Genomic DNA, 17,114 nt, shown 5'->3' on the forward strand with positions numbered 1-17,114 from the left:
ACTCGTCGAGTCCGTTCATTAATCCAGTCAGTAATCGTGATCCTACTCGGCAAGTCTAAGCATCAACTCGTCGAGTCCCTCCTCATAACTCAAATTAAACAATTAAAATATGATACCTGGAAATCCGGATGTTACACTTTGATCACTACTATTCTTTTGTCATGATATTGTACATGAAGTCATCCACCTTAGATGTTTCCGTCGTTCTGTTTTGAGGGTGTGACAAGTTAATATTTTTTATGGCATGGATTACTTGACAAGTTACCTACTAGATGGAATTTAAGCCTTAAAAGGGTCGATGTTCACTACCTATTATGTCTTGTTTGTTCAATGGCAGTAGAAAGACTTGACCACCTTCTTTTTTTGTGAATTTGCATTTGGCATATGGACCAAAGTATTTAAATGGTGTGTTATAGTGAAACCTAATTGGTGGAATTTGATGGATATTTTTTTATGGATCGATGACTTACCAAGTGGAGTGAAGAAACACGATACCATGGAAGCTATTATTGTTGTGGGGCTTTAGTTAATATGGAGATTACGGAATGGTTTGATATTTTGTGAAGATATTCCGAAAAGGGATATATTTTTGATAACTTAGTTGATATTTCTTTTAATTGGTTTATTTCTAGAAATTCTAATGTTTTCGATAGATGAATTCATTGGTTGTCAAACCCTTTCCTAGCTTTATCTTTGTAAATTTATAGCTTCTTGCTAGTGTATCTTTATAAAATTCATCCGTTCAAAAAAATATTGTAACCATTTTATTTAATATTAATATTAAGTCCAAAATTTATTTTTTAATAGAAAAGTCCAAGAAACAGACAAATTTCTTCACTTTAGCTCCTTTTTGACCTATTCAATAGGTCATAAGACCAAATTGTTAAATTTTTCAAGATAATGAGACTTTTTTTTATAGATTTTCTCAAAATTTGTATATAATGTATAAACGTTGCTGTTAGGCGTGCCATGGCGCGTTATGGCGTCTTATGGCGTGTGTTTTTTCGTTTGAGTCGCATTTTTTCCTATTTTTTTTTGTCTTTTCTAATCGGTGATACAAGTATTGTGTTTTTTTGTTAACTTTTTGTTATTAGTTATTGTTATAACACTTCTAGAAAGTAGTTATATTTAATATAAATTTATATTATGTGGTAATATAATTATAAATTAATACAAAATCGCCGCCTTACATCATGCCTTGAAAAATGCCATGGCTCGTTAAGCTTGAGACTTGACCTTGCCGCCACGCCACGCCTCACGCCATTTAGAACCTTGCCTGAAACCATAACCACAAAACCGTAAGCACAAATCTTAGCGAGTTCCCCAAAATAACACATACCATACATATCATTGGTCCTAACCCTCATATTGGCCACTACTCACCATAATGGGCCCTAGCCCTTCCAAGCCAACGGACCCAGCCCAACATACAAATGCAAGAGTCATAGAGACAACTAGCACCCTACATAATGGGCCTAGCCCTTCCTGATCCATGCTCCCAGCCCAACATACAAATGGACCTAGCCCGTCATACATTGGGCCTTGCCTGTCATACAATGAGCCTAGCCCAACATACCATGCAAGAGTCACAAACACACCTAGCATAACAAATCCTAGTGGGCCGACATTGCTGTTTTCGCCCCACAGGTACAGTGAGGAGATTCACCTGAATCGCAAAGCCGACCACAACTAACTGCTCTCCTACCAAAGCTCGACACCTCCTATCAATCCACATAAGGCAAACCCAAAGTCTACTTTTTAAAAGTAGGAGTTTACCAAAAGTCAACCCAATCCCAAAGTCAAGGGTCAAAGTCAAATTCAACAGCTCAATGGCAACTATCCATCCTCACGTCATGACCAACCCTTGTCACATCATGAGTGTTCACTCGGTCCGATTCCAACTCATCTCGACTCATCCTGTAACACCGAAATTTTCAAATAATTTCTCACGTTTTAAAAACACACTTTCATTAATAATTGTTATAAAAATATCATTGTATCACATAATCAGTTCATAACATCACATCCCAAGATCATAAAATGTAAAAGCTCCTTATGTGTGTACTAATCAAGCCGGCGCCTTCCCGTGATCCTCACTGGTACCTGAAACACATAACACAACACTGTAAGCATAAATGCTTAGTGAGTTCCCCAAAATGCCATACACAACACATATTAGCCACTCGAGGCTATAACTCTTTTTGACCCTCTGGTCAATATGTCTCAGTGGGACCCTCCAGTCCCATAACTCTGTGGGGCCTTTGGCCCTAACTCTGTGGACCTTCCGGTCCCAACTTTGAAAACTCCGTAACATACATAGCATAAACCACATAGAAATCACATCATGCAAAGGCATACAAAATACTCTATCACATAACTCTAATTACCACTCTAGGTAAAGTATAGTGAGAAGACTCACCTCGGGTAACTCGGTAAATCTCGAACTCTGTAAAATCGAGTCTAGCCTCCGCCTAATCATATGAAATAAACACTCTAAATCAATACATCTCTCAAGGCTAGACTATTCCTTCTCTTAGTACTCCCAGAAGGGTAAAAGACCATTTTACCCCTCTCATGGCTCAAAGACCCTAAAGTTGACCAAACCCTAAAAGTCAACAAAAGTCAACTCTCCGGGTTACGCTGCGCGTACCAAACATGTACGTTGGGCGTACCCGACGTCCTCACAGAAACGGGGTGCGCGACCCCTTACGCCGCACGTACTGGGATTACGCCCCACGTAAATCCCAGTTTCAGACTCTAAGCTCTTGCGGTCTTAAACAGTTAAGACCCACGTCCAACTTTTAGATCTGACCATTTCTAAGCCTCTTAATCCATAAAGCTGGCGACTTTAAGCCTTTGCATGGCTGGACAAGTCACTAACTCCCATAACATTTCATTTCCTAACTCTAGAAAGCTCATAACTAAAGCATGACCTCATAACAACGACCAAGATGGAAACTTTATGGATCTATAACACAAATATCACTGAAATGGGACAGATCTAGGTCCATGGAGTACATTACACTCATAAAGTCTCCACCTTTGGTACTTTTAACCCTATAAATGGTGCATGCAATCATCTAACCAAATAAAGAGGAAAGTTTTGAACTTTATACCTCTAGATGAAGCTCCTTTCACTGTAGATCTCATATCCAAACTTGCACTTCAAGCCCTAGCCTCCACAAGCTCTTCTCCTTCTTCTTCACTAACACACCAAGACACTTTTAGCTCCAAAACACACACACTCAAGCTAAGGACGATGGAAGGCTCTCTCTTAGGGTTTCACTCTCTGATATGGGGGCTGATAAATGAGCCTTATCATCCTTTAAATAGTGCACAAGCCAAACATTTAGGGTTTGTATCTGGACCCGTTACGCCGAGCGTACCCAGGCGAGTCTGCATCCAAATTAAGCACATGAGTACGCGCAGCATACTCCTCAGTACGCCTAGCGTACTCATTTGCTACAAGAACTCTCACAAGGGACCAATCTTGACAACATGACAAAATGGAAGTTTTAAATAGCTTACCTGAATTTTGGGATGTTACAATTCTCCCCCACTAGAACCAGACTTCGCCCTCGATGTCTCATGCCGAAAACAACTCCGGATGTTGCTCCCGCATCTCTGAATCCGGCTCCCAAGTCAACTCAGACCTCCTCTGATGCTGCCAATGGACCTGAACCATAGGCACCTCTTTGTTCCTCAGAACCTTGACGTTCCGGTCCAAGATCGCGATCGGTCTCTCAACATAATTCAGGCCCACGTTCGCCTAGATATCCTCCAATGGCACCACCGCCGACTCGTCAACTATACACTTCCTAAGCTGAGCCACATGGAAGGTATCATGAATCTGGCTCAATTCCGCATGTAGCTACAATCGATATGCTACCCTTCTAACCCTCGTGATCACCATGAAAGGTCCAATGTACCGGGGCCCCAACTTACCCCTTTTCCTGAATCGGATCACTTGTAACGCCTGTGTTTCCAGGCTCGTCATTAATATTGATATAGTAGTCCAGGTTAACCTTTGTAACCCGTTTTGAAATAATAGAAGTGTATTATTTGAGTATTATGTGTTATGTGCTTAATTGTGTGTCTTAATTTAATTAAGAGTAAAAATAAGCTTCAAAATGAAATGTTAGATAAAGCTGATATCTATGGATAATGTTGTAGTAGTTGAAACGAGGTTTCCGAATATATAAAGAATGCCGAAATCCGAGTTATAACGAAGAAGTTATGACCTGTCGAAGTTTCGCGACAGAACCGGCAACGCTGAATGACGTAAAAAGTGAAATTTACGTTAGTGCGATATTTAGCCTTAATGATCTAAATGAATGTTGTAGACTTCCTTAAATCGAGAGCCTTCATGAAAAGAACGCCCAAATCTGACTTCGTATGAGGAAGTTATCATTTTTCGAAGTTTCGACTTAGCGGTATACAGCCCGAATACTCGAAATAGAGATCGAGTGATATTTAGCCAAAAAAAATTCTAAATTAGAATTGAAGATCTCGTTGATAGTAGTCCAACGATAAAAAGACAGACGAAAACGGAATTCAGATGAAGGAGTTCTGAATTTCGAACAGAGTTTTCCTGTCTCGGCCTACTAAAAATAATATATAAGTAATATACTTATAATATATTAAAAATCAAGTCAAAATTATCCAATGGAGTCTAAACGAGAGTTGTAGAGCATAATCTCACATTCGCGTCGATATAAAGAACGTCGAAAACGGAGTTCGTATGCGAAAGTTATGAATTTCTGAAGTTCGGGGCGCGAAACCCCAAAAATGTCAGATACCACGACGTGGCAAGTAGTGCCACGACGTGGCCAGTCTTCTGACACCTCCGGGAGTCCCCCAGAAGTAACTTGCGATGACGCATGCAGTGACGACCAATCCCACGACGTGGAAAAAGGTGCCACGACGTGGCAAGGGCCAGTTTTGCCCTATAAATAGATTTGAAGGGCCAGCCGAGTTTGGTTGCTCATTCTCTCATCTCTCACCTGTATTGCATCGATTTACGTGTAAAGAAGTACCCTAGAAGCCCCGATATCAATCCCGAGCCCCGAAGCAAGTCCCGAAGCCCCGAAGATCTCGAGAAGTGCAATTCCCGAGCCGAAGCTCTGCTCGCGAGAAGCCCGATTTTTGTGAAGATCTTCCAGATCTACCGAAGAATACTACTTCTACAAGTCGTAGTGCTGTCCGATCATCTTCTGATCAAGTGAGTGTGTAGTTACTTTCTTCTAACGCATAATTATGAAGTATTTTATACGAAATACATGTTATGTGTATATTTTGTTGTTATATGTGTGAATGTATATTCACTTTCTTCTATCTCATAGATATGATTTATTCTCTATGAAATACGTGTTATGTGTATGTGTCTCATCTGTTGATTGGAATATGTATTGGATGAGAATGCTATACAGGTTTTAAACTATGTATAAAAACATATATTTTTATCTACTAATATGTTGGGTAGAACATTGGTAGATAGTTGATGTGTGATAAACAGATGAGAGGCCTCGATGATGTTGTTGTTGATCTAGTTATTCAGCGGAGTATGGATAACGACCACAAACTCTTTCTAGACAGTCATGTGGAACGCTAGCAGGTTCATAACCTGTAGGTGTTGTGAACGATGTGTTCACCGGTGTACTCTATCCCCCTCATGGTTGCCTTTAGGATATCTATTGTTGAGGAAACCCCTTAGCAGTAATGTCCGTCCCGATGAAAATCCTAGATTAGGTCCCTTGAGATAGATGTTGTTTTAGGTACATAAAGTGAGGATAACGGGAATGGGTAATCGGGTTATTGTTGGTTGGTGAAATTAAATATAATTATTTATTGTGGGTTGAAAACCCTATATGCTCACCAGGCTCCCAAGCCTGACCCACTCAGTTTATTCATATTACAGGTAGTGGCGCGAGGGCATAAGATGGTTGAATCATCAAGTTGTTTTGTTTACAAGTCTGTATATGTATATATTTGTTGAATGACTTGTAATGTTATCGTTTATGCTTTATGGTCAGTATCGGAACATGACATCCCGAGTTTTTAATTATATAATGAAAATGCATCTCTTGATGAAATGCTTTGATAAATATTATTTTATCATATTTTGTTTTGGGAACAAATTCCGCAACTCGTTTAAATCAAAAGGATTTACTCTGAAATTATTTTAAAAAACATAAATGAAATCAGTCTTTTCTGGCCGTAATTTTGGGGATGTCACAGTTGGTATCAGAGCATTAGTTTAAGCGAACTAGGAAATTGTAGGATTTCTAGACTTAAACTTAGAATGCTAAATGGAGGTTGTTAGATGTGTGTCTGTTATATTTCAGACACGAGCACTAGTTTATTTTAGGAAAGTTGCCTAAAAATGCTTTTATGTGCTAAATGTTATATGTTGCCATATATGATATTATTTGTTCGGATCTATGGTCTGTTGCTGACCGGATCTGGAAACCTTATGTGTGTAGGATTCTAAGCGTATGTCTACGGTATTAGAACTAGCATGTAAACGTTTCAGAGTAATAAGGATGATTTGAATATCTATCGTGAATGAGGGTCTAATTTCACCTTATTTGGTGTATAGATCAAAAATGGTAAGAACAAGGAGTGGCGTTGGAAACGCGGATGAAAACAGGAATCAACCACCAGTGATTGAGCAAATACCTGTTGTAGCAGCAACACCAGAACAAATAACAATGGCTAGGGTGCAAGCCATGATTTGGGCTATGTTAGCCGAACAAAGGGATGAAATGCGACAGATGTTGCATGATAATAGGGACGAACCTATCATGCCCATCGAGGAACCTGAATTGATTCCCGAGCAATCGAAGGAGGGGAACAATAGTCGCTTGATGAGTCAAGTTGGGACTCAAGGAGAACGAAGGAACGACCCAGAAAAGAGAAACAACAAGGATGGGCGAATGTACAAGAATTTCTTGGGCGCCAAGCCGCCAAGTCTTTCTGGAAGCCCAAAGCCTGTTGAGATTATGGATTGGATCTCCGAAATGGAGATGGTATTTGAAAGTTGCAACTGTAGCAACAAATAGAAGACTGTCTTTGCAGTTAGACAACTGAAGACTGGAGTCTTGAGTTGGTGGAAGTTGCTGGCAGATACTATGCCACGAGGAGAAGCCCTGAAAATGTCATGGGAGGAGTTCTTGGAACAGTTAAGGGTGCAGTATTGTTCAGAGATAGATCTGATTGATCTGAACAATGAGTTCCAAAACTTGAAGAAGGGGAGGATGAGCATAGATGACTATGCTACTGCATTCACTAAGAAAATGAAGTTATTTCCGTACCTAGTGCCAACGGAACTCTCCAAGATTGAGAGGTTCGCTAAGGGACTGCCTGCCGACTTTGGCCCGACAGTCAAGATGGCAACCACTCTGAAAACAGCTGTTCGTGCAGCTAAGAATGTGGAGGCCCAACAGAAGGAAAAGGGTCTGGAAAGGATAGAAGTTGGTGAGAAAAGGAAGTTCGATGGACCTTCAAGGTCCAACAAGAAAAACAAGTTCTCGAAGTCTAGTTCGAGAGGAGGAGGAGGCAAAGCGAAATGGTGCGAGAAATGTAAGAAGAAGCATCATGGAAAATGTGAGGTAGTGGCCACATGTTTTAAATGTGGAAAGCCATGGCACTATGCCAACGAATGCACCCTCACTAAGAAAGTTTGTTATGGTTGTGGCGAGGAGGGATACATGTCGAGTGACTGCCCGAAAAAGAAGGAGGCAGCAAGACCCAACATTCCGCCAAAGCCGAAGGCGAGAGCATTCCAGATGACACTGTAAGCTGCTAAAGATGAAGCTGATGTTGCTTCATGTCCCTTTCTCGTAAACAAATTGTCTGCCCAAATTTTATTTGATTCTGGAGCCAACTACTCCTTTATTTCGCATGAATTTAGTAGAAAACTAGCTTTGCTTGTTGATAGACTAGATAATGCCTTATTAGTCGAAGTTGCTAGTGGCAAGTTTGTACCTGTTAGCCATCGTATGAAAAACATCTTAATTGACTTGAATGGGAATAAGTTTCACGAGGAATTATTGCCTATAGAACTTAACGGTTTCGACACCGTGTTGGGAATGGATTGGCTTAGCGCCAATGACGTCGAGATATTGTGCAAGAAGAAGATTGTAACGGTAAACCCACCAGGGAAAGAGTCGTTTATGGTGTATGGAGATAAACGCAGAGTAAATTCTGGAATCATTTCATTGATGAAAGCCAGAAAGTGTTTGGCTAAAGGATGTACGTCGTATCTAGCATTTGTGATAGATACTAAGAAGGAGAAAAAGGTGATGCAGAGCATTCCTGTCGTATGTGAGTATCCGGAAGTATTTCCCGAAGATCTTCCCGAATTACCGCCTGATAGACAAGTAGAGTTTAGAATAGACTTGTCACCAGGGACGACACCAATAGCAAAAGCACCTTACCGATTAGCACCGACGGAGATGAAGGAGCAGATGATGCAACTTCAGGAGTTATTGGACAAATGTTTCATTAGACCTAGTTCATCGCCCTGGGAAGCTCCGGTGTTATTCGTGAAGAAGAAAGATGGAAGTATGAGAATGTGCATCGATTACAGAGAGTTGAATAAAGCAACAATAAAGAATATATACCCATTGCCAAGGATTGATGACCTGTTTGATCAATTGCAAGGTTCGAGCTATTTCTCGAAGATCGATCTTAGGTCAGGATATCATCAGCTAAAAGTAAGAGAGCAAGATATCGAGAAGACTGCATTCCGAACTAGATATGGACACTAGGAGTTCTTGGTTATGTCGTTTGGACTAACCAATGCTCCAGCAACATTCATGGATTTAATGAATTGGGTTTGTAATCCATTCCTTGATAAATTTGTGATAGTGTTCGTAGATGACATTCTGATTTACTCGAAAAGCCAAGAGGAGCATGGCAGACACTTGCGAGAAGTGTTAGAAGTTTTGAAGAAGGAGAAGTTGTATGCAAAGTTCTCTAAATGTGATTTTTGGATTCGAGAAGTCCAATTCTTGGGTCACGTGGTCAACCAAGAAGGGATAATGGTTGATCCAGCGAAGATCGAAGCTGTGACGAAGTGGGAACAACCGAAAAGTCCCACGGAGATCCAAAGATTTTTAGGATTAGCCGGATATTACCGAAGGTTTATCCAAGGCTTTTCTTCGATCGCTAGTCCATTGACAACTTTGACCCACAAAGGAGCTACTTATGCTTGGAGTGATAAGCATAAAGAAGCATTCGAGAAGCTAAAGAAGAAACTATGTGAGGCACCGATACTTTCTCTACCCGATGGATTTGAAGACTTCGCTGTTTATAGCGATGCGTTTAGGGTTGGGTTGGGTTGTGTTTTGACCCAAAGAGATAAGATGATCGCATATGCGTCTCGACAATTGAAAGAGCATGAAAGGAACTACCCGACTCATGATTTGGAGTTGGCAGCGGTAGTATTCGCTCTGAAAATATGGAGGCATTACCTCTATGGAACGAAGTGCAAACTTTTCACTGATCATAAGAGTCTCCAATATCTCTTTAATCAAAAAGAATTGAATATGAGGCAACGACGCTGGCTGGAATTACTCAAGGACTACGACTGCGAGATACTTTACCACCCCGGTAAAGCAAACGTTGTTGTTGATGCCCTCAGTCGGAAAGTCAATCTTGAAAGAAAGAGGCCAAGAGCGTCGAGAATTAAAGTTGTCTCGACCATTGTGGAAAGTATAAAGAAATCTCAAGAGGAAGCTTCTGAGAAGAATGACCAAAAGGAAGAACGTTTGGGAAAAATGTTGGTGTTCGGTATAAACAGTCATGGACTGAAGGTGTTCCAAGATCGGATTTGGATACCTAAGACACGAGGAGTCAGAGATCTTCTGATGGAAGAATCTCACAAAACCATGTACTCGATTCATCCCGGTAGCACTAAAATGTATAGGGACCTGAAACCCTATTATTGGTGGCCGACGATGAAGCTTGATGTTGCAAAGTATGTGGCCGAGTGTGTGACTTGTGCGAGAGTCAAGACACAACATCAGAAACCATATGGGAGTTTAGAACCTTTACCTATGCCTATGGGTAAATGGGAAGACATCGCTATGGATTTTGTCACTAAACTGTCCAGAACAAAGAATGGTCACGACATGATTTGGTTGGTCATTGATCGATTCACTAAGAGTGCGCATTTCATAGCAGCCAAGGAGAAATGGTCTATGGATAAGCTTGAAAATTCTTACATGAAGGAAATTGTGAGGCTTCACGGTGTTCTATTAACGACTATGTCAGATCGTGACAGCCGTTTCACCTCGCGATTTTGGAAAAGTCTACAAGAGGAATTGGGTACCAAGTTGTGTTTGAGTACGGCTTACCATCCACAGACTGATGGTTAGAGCGAACGGACGATACAAACACTTGAAGATATGCTGAGAGCATGTACCCTGGAATTCCAAGGTAACTGGGATGAACATTTACCTTTGGTAGAATTTTCCTATAATAATAGTTTCCACTCGAGCATAAAGATGGCACACTATCAAGCTTTGTATGGACAAAAGTGTTGTACGCCGTCTTTTTGGCTTGAGGCTGGGGAAAAGCAGTTTATGGGACCGGAGATAGTCCATCAAACTGCTGAAAAGTTGAAAATAATTAGGGAAAGAATGTTAGCAGCTCAGGATCGTCAAAAGAGCTATGCTGACAACAAGCGAAGACCAATGACTTTTGAAGTTGGAGATTCAGTTTTGCTTAAAGTCTCGCTGTGGAAGGGACTTATAAGATTTGGTAAAAGGGGAAAATTAAGTCCAAGGTTTATTGGACCATTTAAAGTTCTTCAGACGATCAGGAACCAAGCTTACAAGCTCTAACTACCAAAAGAACTGAATGGAATTCATAACACTTTTCATGTGTGTTATTTGAGAAAGTTCACGGGAGAAGTTCCCAACATGATTCCACTTTCGAAGTTGAGTATCGATGAGAACAAAAGGTTGATTGAAGAACCAGAGGCAATCGTTGACCGAAAGACTAAGAAGTTGCGACGCAAGATGGTCGAGTTAGTGCTTGTCCGATGGAAACTCACGAATGGGCCAAATCTCACATGGGAGACGGAGAGTGACATGTTGAGTCGTTACCCGAATTCATTTGTTGATGTGTGATTCCGGGGATGGAATCATTCTAAGGTGGAGAGAATTGTAACGCCAGTGTTTCCGGGCTCGTCATTAATATTGATATAGTAGTCCAGGTTAACTTTTGTAACCCGTTTTGAAATAATAGAAGTGTATTATTTAAGTATTATGTGTTATATGCTTAATTGTGTGTCTTAATTTAATTAAGAATAAAAATAAGCGTCAAAATGAAATGTTAGATAAAGCCGATATCTATGGATAATGACATAGTAGTTGAAACGAGGTTTCCGAATATATAAAGACTGCCGAAATCCAAGTTATAACGAAGAAGTTAAGACCTGTCGAAGTTTTGCGACAGAACCGGCAACGCTGAATGACGTAAAAAGTGAAATTTACGTTAGTGCGATATTTAGCCTTAATGATCTAAACAAATGTTGTAGAGTTCCTTAAACCGAGAGCGTGCATGAAAAGAACGCCCAAATCTGACTTCGTATGAGGAAGTTATGATTTTTCGAAGTTTCGACTTAACGGTATGCAGCCCGAATACTCGAAATAGAGATCGAGTGATATTTAGCCAAAAAAAATTCTAAATTAGAATTGAATATCTCGTTGATTATAGTCCAACGATAAAAAGACAGACGAAAACGGAATTCAGATGAAGGAGTTCTGAATTTCGAACAGAGTTTTCCTGTCTCGGCCTACTAAAAATAATATATAAGTAATATACTTATAATATATTAAAAATCAAGTCAAAATTAGCCAATGGAGTCTAAACGAGAGTTGTATAGCATAATCTCACCTTCACGTCGATATAAAGAACGTCGAAAACGGAGTTCGTATGCGAAAATTATGAATTTCTGAAGTTCGGGGCGCGAAACCCCAAAAATGTCAGATACCACGACGTGGCAAGCAGTGCCACGACGTGGCCAGTCTTCTGACACCTCCGGGAGTCCCCCAGATGTAACTTGCGATGACGCATGCAGTGACGACCAATCCCACGACGTGGAAAAGGGTGCCACGACGTGGCAAGGGCCAGTTTTGCCCTATAAATAGATTTGAAGGGCCAGCCGAGTTTGGTTGCTCATTCTCTCATCTCTCACTTGTATTGCATCGATTTAAGTGCAAAGAAGTACCCTCGAAGCCCCGATATCAATCCCGAGCCCCGAAGCAAGTCCTGAAGCCCCGAAGATCCCGAGAAGTGCAATTCCCGAGCTGAAGCTCTGCTCGCGAGAAGCCCGGTTTTTGTGAAGATCTTCCAGATCTACCAAAGAATACTACTTCTACAAGTCGTAGTGTTGTCCGATCATCTTCTGATTAAGTGAGTGTGTAGTTACTTTCTTCTAACGCATAATTATGAAGTATTTTATACGAAATACATGTTATGTGTATATTTTGTTGTTATATGTGTGAATGTATATTCACTTTCTTCTATCTCATAGATATGATTTATTCTCTATGAAATACATGTTATGTGTATGTGTCTCATCTGTTGATTGGAATATGTATTGAATGAGAATGCTATACAGGTTTTAAACTATGTATAAAAACATATATTTTTATCTACTAATATGTTGGGTAGAACATGGGTTGATAGTTGATGTGTGATAAACAGATGAGAGGCCTCGATGATGTTGTTGTTGATCTAGTTATTCAGCGGAGTATGGATAACGACCACAAACTCTTTCTAGACAGTCATGTGGAATGCTAGCAGGTTCATAACATGTAGGTGTTGTGAACGATGTGTTCACCGGTGTACTCTATCCCCCTCATGGTTGCCTTTAGGATATCTATTGTTGAGGAAACCCCTTAGCGGTCATGTTCGTCCCGATGAAAATCCTAGATTAGGTCCCTTGAGATAGATGTTGTTTTAGGGACATAAAGTGAGGATAACGGGAATGGGTAATCGGGTTATTGTTGGTTGGTGAAATTAAATATAATTATTTATTGTGGGTTGAAAACCCTATATGCTCACCAGGCTCCCAAGCCTGACCCACTCAGTTTATTCATATTACAGATAGTGGCGCGAGGGCATAAGATGGTTGAATCATCAAGTTGTTTTGTTTACAGGTCTGTATATGTATATATTTGTGGAAAGACTTGTAATGTTATCGTTTATGCTTTATGGTCTGTATCGGAACATGACATCCCAAGTTTTGATTATATAATGAAAATACATCTCTTGATGAAATGTTTTGATAAATATTATTTTATCATATTTTGTTTTGGGAACAAATTCCGCAACTCTTTTAAATCAAAGGATTTACTCTGAAATTATTTTAAAAAGCATAAATGAAATCGGTCTTTTTTGCCCGTAATTTTGGGGATGTCACGTCACTCCTTTCCAAAGAGACACCTGCAGGAGTACAAAATCTCCAACCTGAAACTCGAGCTCGGATCGAAGGCTATCCGCGTAACTCTTCTGGCGACTCTGGGCCGTCAACAATCTCTGCCTAACCTGCTGTATCTACTATGTCGTCTGAAGCACTATCTCAGTGATGCCCATCACTTGCTGCCCTACCTCTCCCCACCAAATGGGAGTCCGACACCTCCTCCCATACAATAACTCGAAGGGAGGCATACCAATGCTCGAATGGTGGCTGTTGTTATAGGAAAACTCAGCCAAAGGCAGATACGTGTCCCAACTCCCTCCGAAGTCCAACACACATGCCCGAAGCATGTCCTCGAGCGTTTGAATCGTCTGCTCACTCTGTCCGTCCGTCTGTGGGTCGTAAGCGGTACTGAAATGCAACCTAGTACCCAACTCCTCATGGAACTTCTTCCAGAACCTGGAAGTGAAGCACACATCCCGATCTGGCACAATCGAGATCGACACACCATGCCGCGATACCACCTCCCTCACATACACCTCTGCTAGCCTCTCTGCGGAAGAGCTCTCACTGATAGCAAGAAAATGAGCGCTCTTTGTCAGCCGGTCGACGATCACCCAAATTGCATCAACGCCTCTCGCGGTCCTCGGCAATTTGGTGAGAAAATCCATGGAAATCTGTTCCCACTTCCACTGGGGAACCTCAAGCGGCTGCAAATTGCCATGTGGACACTGGTGCTCGGCTTTAACCCTGCAACAGGTCAAGCACCTCTCTACAAACCACGCCATATCCTTCTTCATACAGGGCCACCAATAGTCTCTTTTCAGGTCCAAATACATCTTAGTAGCCCCGAGATGGATCGAAAACCTCGACCTGTGCGCCTCCTCCAACAAAATGGCACGTGCCCCGCCCTCAAATGGCACCCAAATCCGGCCCTGGAAGGTCATAAGCCCCCGGCTATCGGCAACGAACTCAGATATCTGTACGATCACCCGCTCTCGCTTGCGGTTCTCCAATCTCATGGCCTCCACCTGGGTCTCCCAAATGGTGTCCAACACCGGAGTCATCACTGTCAACCTCATACAAACATCTCGCAAAGGGGCAATCTCTGCCTTGCGACTCAAGGCATCGGCTACCACGTTATCCTTGCCCGAGTGGTACGGGATCTCACACTCATAATCCTTTACCATGCCCAACCATCTCCTTTGACGCATGTTCAGGTTGGGCTGATCCATCAGATACTTCAAGCTCTTGTGGTCCGTGTATATAGTACACCGAACCCCATACAAGTATTGACACCAGATGTTGAGGGCGAACACCACATCCCCCAACTCCAGATCGTGAGTAGGATACCTCATCTCATGAGGCTTCAGCTGCCTCGATGCGTATGCTATCACATGCCCTCTCTACATCAGCACCGCACCCAATCCCGATATCGACGCATCACAATATACCACAAAGTCCTCCATTCCCTCCAGAAGGGCCAACACTGGGGCTTCGCACAATCTCTGGCGAAGTGTCTCGAATGAGGCCTGCTGCTCCGGGCCCCAACTGAAAGTCACGCCCTTCCGGGTCAGTCTGGTGAGAGGAACAGCAATCCTATAGAAATCCTAGATGAATCTCCGATAATAACCAGCCAACCCCAGGAAACTCCTGATCTCCGAAGGGGATCTCGGCACCTCCCTACTCATCACCGCCTCAATCTTGGCCGGATCGACCAATATCCCATTCTAGTTGACGAGGTGTCCTAGAAACTGGACCTCCCGTAACCAGAAATCGCACTTGGAGAATTTGGTGTAAAGCCTCTCCGATTTCAGAACTCCGAGGATCTCCCTCAAATGCTCCTCATGTTGCTCAATGGACCTCGAATACACCAATATATCATCAATGAACACGATCACTGAACGATCCAACATCGGCCTGCACACCATGTTCATGAGATCCATGAACGTCGCCGGTGCATTGGTGAGCCCGAAATGCATCACCATGAACTCGTAATGCCCGTAACGAGTCCTGAACGTTGTCTTCTGGATATCCTCATCATCCACCCTCATCTGATGATATCCAGACCTCAAATCAATCTTGGAGAACCAAGACGCTCCCTGCAACTGATCAAACAAATTGTCGATCCTCGGTAAGGGGTAACGGTTCTTGACCGTCAGCTTGTTCAACTCCGGGTAATCAATGCACATTCGGTGTGAACCATCCTTTTTCTTGACAAAAAGGATCGGCGCTCCCCACAGCGAGCTACTCAGCCGTATAAACCCCTTTCCCAGCAGCTCCTGAAGCTGCGAGGATAACTCCTGCATCTCTAGAGGTGCAAGGCGATAGAGCGTGTAACACCGTGAATAAAATAATTTTTCGCAAAATATAAAAACATTTTTCATTTAATTTTCATAAAACATCAAGTTTAAATCTTCAATTCACATCATACAAAATCCCAAGATCATGTCACATAAAAATCCCTTGCGTGTGTACAGATCAAGCCGACGCCTTCCCACGGTCATCACTAGTACCTGAAACAATAACACTAACACTGTAAGCACAAAGCTTAGTGAGTTCCCCAAAATACCACACATAACACATATTAGCCACTCAAGGCTATAACTTTGTGGGTCCGTAGACCCTACTTTGTGAACCCACTGGTTCTAACTCTGGGAACCTTACGGTTCCAACTCTATAAACATGCACAACATAAATCACATAGACATCATGCAGTACAACACATAACATACACACATCATACACATACTCTGTCACATAACTCTGATTACCTACTCAAGGTAAAGTATAGTGAGAAGACTCACCTCGTATATCTCGATAACCCGCGAATCCTGGAAATCACTCGTGCTCGATCCTCCGAGCTATAATCCTCCTATAACATCATACATCTCGAATTAACACTTTTACCACTAAGGTTGACTACCCCTATCAAGTCAACACTGGTCAACTCTGGTCAACGGTCAACGGTCAACTTTGACCGGACTCGGCGAGTGCACTAGGGCGACTCGGCGAGTCTATACGTATTCACCAACTCTTCTAGGATTCTCTTTTGACACGTCGAGTACTCCCCTGACTCGACGAGTTCCACCTGGCATGAATCGCGGGGCCACCACGACTCAACTCCCCGAGTCTCAAGAACAACTCGGCGAGTCCCAGCCCGACTCAGTCCATCTGTTAACCCTCTCTAACTCTCCCTGACTCACTGAGTCGACCCTTAACTCGGCAAGACCACTCGTTGAGTGGTCAAGGACAAACTTCATGCTACTCGCCGAGTCTGTTCTTCGGACTCGGCGAGTCCATGCCATGTACCAACTCAATCTCACTTCTGAGGTCAGATCCGCTCCAAAAACTCATAGATCTGGCCCTCCCAAGCACATTCATCACGTAAAGTTCATGTCTTGGTGCTCATAACACACCCTATGCCTCATAAATGGTGTTTTGACCTTAAGCACAAAGACCCCAATCCAAAACCCCCATGGATTCATAAAAAGCTTGGACAAAGGGACACTCTGGACCTCCAAGGGTCCAGATCCAGAACCTAACTCACTTAAGGGACCAAGGAAGCACTAGATCTAGCCACAAAAGGGCTCAATAAGCCCTAAATCAACATGAACATCAACATAACAGAGAATGGCTCGAAAAATAGTACCTCAAACGTGATGTTCTGGACCTCAAA

Source organism: Lactuca serriola, chromosome 3 (assembly GCF_051521515.1).
Source record: "Lactuca serriola cultivar US96UC23 chromosome 3, Lser_US96UC23_V15, whole genome shotgun sequence".
Taxonomy (NCBI): Eukaryota; Viridiplantae; Streptophyta; class Magnoliopsida; order Asterales; family Asteraceae; genus Lactuca; species Lactuca serriola.